Below are 8,574 nucleotides of genomic sequence, written 5' to 3' on the forward strand. Positions count from 1 at the left end.
CCATTCTCGAAAATTGTTCTAAATCCAGTCCCATCTATAGGATGCACAACATTGTTTGCCATTTTCATCCAAATCACTCCTCCTCTTGAGTTTAACAAAGCACATGCAGCCCATAAGAAAAAAAAAAAGACTTACTTTCTTCATTTGTACCTTATTTTTAGAAGAGCTTTAGATTTACAGAAAAATGTACAGAGAACATCCATTTACCCACACCTAGTTTCCTATATTATTAACATCACATATTAATATGATATGTTTATTAAAATTTTTAATAACAAGACAACGGGCCCAAAATAGAATTGCTTATACTAAGCCTTATGTGCCAATATAGACTCATGTCTTACTAATCTTTTTAAAGAACCAGTTTTGGTTTTGTTTTTCTCATTTTGTTTGTGTTTCATATGCTGTTAATTTCTGCTTTAATCATGTTATTTTTTGCTTTTGGTTTCCTTAAGATTATTCAGTTTTCTCTAATTTTTAGAGGTGAACGTTTACCTCATTTGTTTTCATCCTTCCTGACAACTGCAGTACAAGGAAGGACCAGTAACTTTCCCCCCTCTACCCTCCCAGGCATCCCTCTCTGGAGCCCCAGAAACACTGCTGGACGACAGCAGCCTCATCTGCCAGGCTCAGATGTTGGACTCCAGGTTTGCTCCCATAGCTGCCCTTTCTCTTGGGACATCAGCATCTTCCACCACTACTGACCTTCCTCTTTTCAAGACTACATATGAAGGATTGTTTCCGTTACTTTGCTTCATAAATACACCCTCTCTTTAAATTTCCATAGGGCTTGTTTTGCCATAGAAAGACAATTAGTGACTTTTTTCTCACAATCCATGACAAAGACTATTCATGGACTCTGATGGTTTGGCCTCCATGCCCTTTTGTGTGCTTATTTTGATTTATTTTGTTTGTGTTTCATATGCTGTTAATTTCTGCTTTAATCATGTTATTTTTTGCTTTTGGTTTCCTTAAGATTATTCAGTTTTCTCTAATTTTTAGAGGTGAACGTTTACCTCATTTGTTTTCATCCTTCCTGACAACTGCAGTACAAGGAAGGACCAGTAACTTTTCCCCCTCCACCCTCCCAGGCATCCCTCTCTGGAGCCCCAGAAACACTGCTGGACGACAGCAGCCTCATCTGCCAGGCTCAGATGTTGGACTCCAGGTTTGCTCTCATAGCTGCCTTTTCTCTTGGGACATCAGCATCTTCCACCACTACTGACCTTCCTATTTTCAAAGTCTACATATGAAGGATTGTTTCCGTTACTTTGCGTCATAAATACACCCTCTCTTTAAATTTCCATAGGGCTTGTTTTGCCATAGAAAGACAATTAGTGACTTTTTTCTCACAATCCATGACAAAGACTATTCATGGACTCTGATGGTTTGGCCTCCATGCCCTTTTGTGTGCTTATTTTGATTTTCTTATACTTTTTTTTTCTCTACTATTAGAGTTATGAAATTTCCAAATTTGGCCAATTCCTAGTTCCAGGAGCCGAACCCAATGTTTGCCACCAGAGGGAGCGCAATCTTAAGAACATTCCCAGCTAGTTCCATATTGGTAAAATGAAAAGCTCTTTGCTTCAGAGTTTTTAGGCTGTTCCCATAGCATTCCAATTTCTTTTTTAATTTCTTGTAGAAAATCATATTTAGATAAGGAAAAGACAAAGGTAAAACGATTAAGCTTATCTATTCACATGATTCAACATAAAAATCTACTCAAGAAGGTAAGACTTACAACCCTTTTGAGCAGCCAGTGAAAATATTGCACTCCTCCCACCTTGTCCTGCAGCCAGACCACACCAGAATGTCTCCAGGAGTGAGAACCTGTGCCTTGCTTAGTCTTAAATAAATTCATTAGGTTTTATTTAAGCAGTTAAGGAAAACTTCAGAACTCTGATAGAAATACATCAAAGAGTATGTCTAAAAATGTCCCTGAAAGTTTACATAAGATGATATAGGTAATAATTAGATATTACCTAGACTGATTTCTCACATTCTGCTCTTGAAGATTTTTTTCTTTGAAATATATCAAAATTCAGAAAATAAAGAAAAAAAAGACGATGATGAAGAGACCTCCTTTCCTCATTTATACTTGAAATAGTGGACAGTCACTCGGTGCAAGATCCACTTTTCATTTATCAATTAAAGCACTGAAATCTATGCCTCTTCTATTATCTAAATAAATATTACAAAGATTAGCATGCAGAACTTCTCATGACAAAGAGCAGTATATAAATATTTTTGAAGAATCATATGATACTTTCACTTTCCTACATTCCTACTGCTTACTAAAACTTGCTTAGTCTCTCATGAATGACCCAGCATAAATCTTGCTTTTCTAGGCTCTATTAGTGACACCTTATCAAGCCTGCCTTTGTCTCTGATGAAGGAAAAAACTTCAAATGATGTGGAATGTGTCGACCCAATCATCCGTCAAGAATCAACCCCAAATTAAGGGAGAATGTGAGGCAGAAAGCCCTCGGCTGTCAGCAATATGTGCTGGACTCCACTGAGGTGAGCTGCCTCACCAAGGACTTGACCCTCTCCCAAAACATCTCACATCCAATGCCTGATTTGGGTGGAGGTATAAGGCCTGGAATCCTCACCACAAATCAGGAGAACTATGAAGGGTCTTCTTTGTTCCAGAGAGGCCAAGGGGTTAGGGGGTCATACTATCACTTGGCCTACACCTAAGCTCCACTTCTCTCTCTACCCAGTTCTGCTTCTTTCTCCCCCTCCACAGATGCTGATTCCAAGAGCACTCCCTAATGAACATCCTTGCACACTACTACCTTCGCAAAATCTGCTTCCTAGAAAACTTAACCTGCAATAATTATATTAGGAGCGGTCCCAAAATACAAGAAAATAAGCTGGGGTTTTGGAGCTGGATCACTACTGCCTGGCTAGTAATGAGAACCAACCATCTTTATTGGTTCGTGGAGCACAGACAGCATCTGACACAAAGTCTTGATCCAGTTGTTAAAACTGTCATCACTAGTCATTTTGGATAGTGTACAATATTGAGGAAATATGGTGACAATAGAATTAGGTTGCTACTGCTAAGCTTGATTAATGCTCTAATCTACAGAAGTAATTCCCAGCTTCAGAATGCATCAGAATCACCTGGAAAGCTTGGTGAAACACATGATTGCTGCATCCTACCCCCAGAGTTTATGATTCAGTAGTGGATTCTGAACATCTATAGTTCAAACAAGTTCCCAGGTGAAGCTAATCTGCTTATTAGGGACCTCATTCTGAGAACCACTGCTCTAGAAAAATTCAACAAAAGGCTGAGTGCAATTAACACAATTAAAAGTCAAATGTGAAAGCCAGAAGGCCTCATTGGGAGCAAAGAGGTTTTCATCTTCTGCAGCAAGAGAGCAGGAAAAAGCTGAGGCTCAGGCCTTAATCAAAAAAGAGCAGCTGAGCTCCAAAGTTCAACTTCGAATGCTTTGCAAGGTTGGAAAAGAATGGGACCTTGCTATATGGAATGGGACATCTGGGTCAAGGCCCCTGAAAATCCCTGAGTTCCCAGACTCCTCTGAATCCTCTGAGCCTGCATAACTGATTTATGTAAAGACAGCCATCTTGCCCAAAGTCATATTCCCTTCCTGGACCAGCCCACATCTATGACTGATTGATGTAGGAGAATAAAGATTTGGCCCTCTTACCCCAACTCAGGACAACTATGAAGGGCCATTTCAGTACCAGAGATCCTTATGAGATCAGCTGAGGCCTTCCTTACACCTGTATCATCATAGCTCAACATCCCCTGCCCAATTTGAGTTCCTTTCCCTCCCCTCCACAGATGTTGGTCTCTAATAAGCATCCTGCATGTGGATAGCCATCACGGAGCCCGCTTCTCAGGCAACCCAACCTACAACATGTGGTGAGGAAAGACTGCTCACGGTCCCCTGACACCCTCATTAACAGCCACTCACAGCTTCACATCTGCCAGAGATAACTAGTTATCACATTGGTATCACACAATTCCAGTCAAAAACAAGAAAAACAGTCAAAACTTGACATTGTCTACTAGGCTTTTTCACTCCTTGCTTCACGGTAAGATGCTATAAAGACAAAATTTGGAAGCAGTCGCCCTCTCTGTGTTATTGGCTCCTTCTAGACTATATATTAGAGAACAAAATCGGTGGGGGGAGGGGAGGCGATGTACATAAGAACATTGATGGGGAACAAATTGCAGCTGCTATTCTTCAGCCTCTTTGTAGCAGAGCTAGAAAAAATAAGGTGTGAGTTCACTATATTTCTTATAGAATGAGGAATCATTAATCTTTTTAACATAACTTTTATTTACTTATTTTTAATTATCATAAAATATACATAATAATTTAATCTTAAGACTTTACCTCATTGACAATAGACTTGGTAGAAGGAGAATAAGAGGAATTCAGACTGCTGCTGACTTCTGTTTCTGAGGGGGATGAGGAAAGGACATTGGCTGAGCGCTAAAGGAGAAGACATGAGAAATAGTTCTGAGGAGAGTGAAGAGTACCAGAAAAACCCCAGGCAAGTATTAGAAATACAAAGGGCCAAGAATAGCCAAGACATTCCTATAGGAGGATAATAAGAAGGTAGAGCTCATTCTACTAGATATCTAGACCTTTTTTAAAGCTGAAGTAACTAAGATGGTGTGGTTTTGGTGTAAGAATAGACAAATAAACCAATAAAACAAAGCAAAGAGCCCTAAAATAGACTCGTGCATATATGGAGACTTTGGGGAAGGGAGGTGGTTCTAGTTATAAAAAGGGCAACACAGGAGATCCTTGTAGTATTGGAACTATTCAGTATCTTGACTTTGGTGGTGAATACACAAACCTACATAGGTGAGAAAATTGTATAGATCTTAATTCACACCCACACATAAGTACATATAAAACTAGTGATGAGGTCTATGTCAATATCAATATCCTAGTTATGACATCTTACTAGGATATACTTTTTCAAACTGTTATCGTTGTAGGAAATTGGGAAAGTGTATAAAGAATCCTTCTGTATTATTTCTTCCAACTGCATGTGAATCTACAATTATCTCAATAAATGTTTCAATTAAATAAATTCCAGGTAAATTATAGATTAAATATAAAAAACAAAACAAAGTTTCTAGAAGACAAATTGGGCCTTATGACCTCAACAACAGGAAAAAGTACCAACCATAAGAAAAAAAATGAATAAATTGAAGGGCATTAAAATTTAAAAATATCTTCTAATGATACTATTAAGAAAATGAAAAGTCAAACCACAGAGTAGAGGAGATATTTACAACACACATGATGAACACAGGGCTCATATCCAGACATATAAAGAGCCTGACAAATTAGTAAGAAAAATACAGAAAACCTAATCAAAAAATGGGGAAAGGATAGATGAGCACTTCACAACAGAGTAAAAACCATCAAAAGGTGTTCAATTTTATTCAGGCAAGTATGAAAGGCAATCGCAGTGAGATACCATTACACACCCATAAGAACAGTTAAATTTAAGACTGAAAATGCCAAGTTTTGGCAAAGATGTTAAACAACATAAACTCTCATTTACTGTGTTAGTAAAAGTATAAATGTCAAATTTAGAAAATACTTTGGCATAATTTTTTAAAGTCGAAAATATATATATGCAATTGCTCAGCAATTTTCCTAAGTATATTCACCTGCTATAAATAAGTCCCTACCTAGGTATATACCTAGTTCCCAAAAGATAATGCATGTGCATGTACACCAGGAAACTCTTATGGATTGTGTCCCTATCCAAAATTTGTATGTTGAAGCTCTACCCACAGTGTAACTATCTAGAGATAGGGTCTAATTAAAGTTAAATTAGGTCATAAGAATGAAGCCCTAATCTGACAGGACTGGTATTCTTAGAAGAGGAAGACTCGAGCTCCCACTCTCACACTCTCTCATGCTCTGTCTCCCTCTCAGCACACACAGAGGAAAGGCCATGTAGGACACAATGAAAAGGCAGCCATCTGCAAGCCAAAGAGAGAGACCTCACCAGAAACCAACCCTAATGACAGCTTGGATCTTGAACTTGTAGCTTCTAGAACTGTGAGAAAATTAATCTCTATTGTTTAAGCCTCCCAGCCTGCGATATTTTGTTGTGGCAGCCCTAGCTGACAAATATGGAAACATATGCAAAAATGTTCATTGTAGCATTCATTATAATAGCCAAAAACTGGGAACAACCCAAAAGCCCATCAATATAAGAATGGACAAATAAATTGTGGCATATTTCTGCAATGGAATACTGTACAGCAAGGAAAAAACGAATGAAACAGAGTTACAGGCAACAAAATGGCTAAATCTCACAAATAGATAATCCCATGCTGAATAAATAGCTAGATATGAAATCATACAATATGTATTCTTTTACTCTAATGTTCATAAATAAAGCAACATATAAGCATAATGTTTAAGAATAAATGCTTAGATAATAAAATTACAAAGAAAAACAAACAAGTAATTACTATAAAAAAACTTGTTAAGGAGGAAAGTACAAGGGAGACTTCTAGGGTGCTTGTTGACAATGGTCTAGTTTTTTAACCTAGATAATTATTACATGGATGGTCACATTGTAATAATTTATTGTTATAATTTATATATGTATAAAGTATACATATACACTTTTGTTTTGTCCACTTACCTACTTGTGTATTATATTTCACAATAAAAAATGTTTTTAATATTTCTGGAAATGTCAAAATATCCAAAAAACAACTTTGCTAGGAATTCATGCTATGACTGTCCTCTCACCTATGTTGCCTATCATAGCAAAAGATTAACAGTTAGCTAAATGCCCTTCGGTTAAGACCAGTAAAATAAGTCATCTTATTTTCATATGTCATCATATATAAGATCTATATACTAGATTACTATTTAGCATTTTTAAATGGTTTATTTCTATATGTACTGATAATAGAATAATCTCCAAGATAAGATTAGGTTTAGAATATACATATCAATTTATGAAATGTATTGCCACATATTAAAATAAATATGTATGTGCATATATAAAATACACATATGAAACATATATTTCTTTGGCTTTTTTAGCATCTTGTGGTCTTGTGCCAAAAAAAAGTTCTCAGGAAAAAGATAAATACATATTGAAAGGATACCCCATAGAAGCGAACCTGGAAGAACTCTCAACTTGAAAGAAACAGCCAAATTTGAAACAACTTGAGCAACAAAAACAATGATAGTATTGAGTTATACACCAAAGAATTTTTTTTAACCCACAATCCCTACTGATATACATAACTGAATAAATAATTGGACAGAAGCAACAACTCTTCCATTTAGAATGAGTCTAATCAACAAATGTAGAAGGAATATGAGAAATAAAAATTGTCACTAGGATACCACAGTAACCACTGCCTCAGACAAGATTTATCAACAGATGCTAAAATCGGTAAGTAAAAGTTTAAGCAGAAACAATATATTTACAGTCTCAGAGTATCTCCCCCCAACTATTTAGTAATTACAAATAGAAAAATAGTAAGTTTACAGTGCAAAGTCCAGGCAAGTGATTTCCTAGCCAAGTAATCAAGGTTAACAACACTTGGTTAACATCACTTGGTTAATCTCACAGGGTTAACAGCACATACTAACATCATACATCCCTGATATGATATAATGAGAAGGACATATGATCACAATCTTCTCTGTGGCATCCTTCCCATTACCACATAACATCAATATAATTATGAAAAAAAAAATTATACAAAGTCAAACTGATGGACACTTTACAAAATAATTGACCAGTATTCTTCCAAAGTGTCAAGGTCATGAAATACACAGAAAAACTGGAGAACTGTCAAAGATGGGAAGAAACTAAAGAGACATGACAACTACATATGATGTAGGATCCTAAATTCGCCCCTGTAACAGAAAGACTGCATAAGTAGAAAAACGGTTGCGATCCATATGATTTCTCAGTTTTGAAAAATGTTCTATGTTATGTAAGATGTTTACATAAATGGAAGTTGGGTGAAGAGTATATTGAAACTACTATTTTTGCAATTCTTTTATAAATCTAAAATTAGCTCAAAATAAAAACTAAAAATGTAGAACAATGCATAATATATTCTGCCATACATTAAAATACATCCGTATATGTACACATAAAATGTGTCTATATAGACAGATGTAAAACCTCTGAGTAGAGACTGGATGACTGAGGGACAGGAATGGAAGGGAGGCATACCTTTTTCCACATACCCTTTATATCTTCTGAATTTCCTACTGTGTACATGCATTATATATTTTTAAAACTAAAATTTTAAGTAAAAGCTAAGTGAGATTAAAGAAATAATGAGTACATTGCTAGATTTTACTATAAAAAGGCACTCGGCCTAATGATTGGCTCAGGTTTCACAGGATTATGAAACAAAGTCCAACTTCCTTCCAGAATCCATCAACCAACAATAAGATCTGGGATGATTTATATTCCTTTTGGAACCTTAAAAATTACTGAAACCCTATTGTAGTTCCAAATTAGAGTAATCGCCAAGCCTATCACATCATGTTACATCCAGAGACATCGTGAAGCATT

This window comes from Pteropus vampyrus, unplaced genomic scaffold (assembly GCF_000151845.1).
Source record: "Pteropus vampyrus isolate Shadow unplaced genomic scaffold, Pvam_2.0 Scaffold422, whole genome shotgun sequence".
Classification (NCBI taxonomy): domain Eukaryota; kingdom Metazoa; phylum Chordata; class Mammalia; order Chiroptera; family Pteropodidae; genus Pteropus; species Pteropus vampyrus.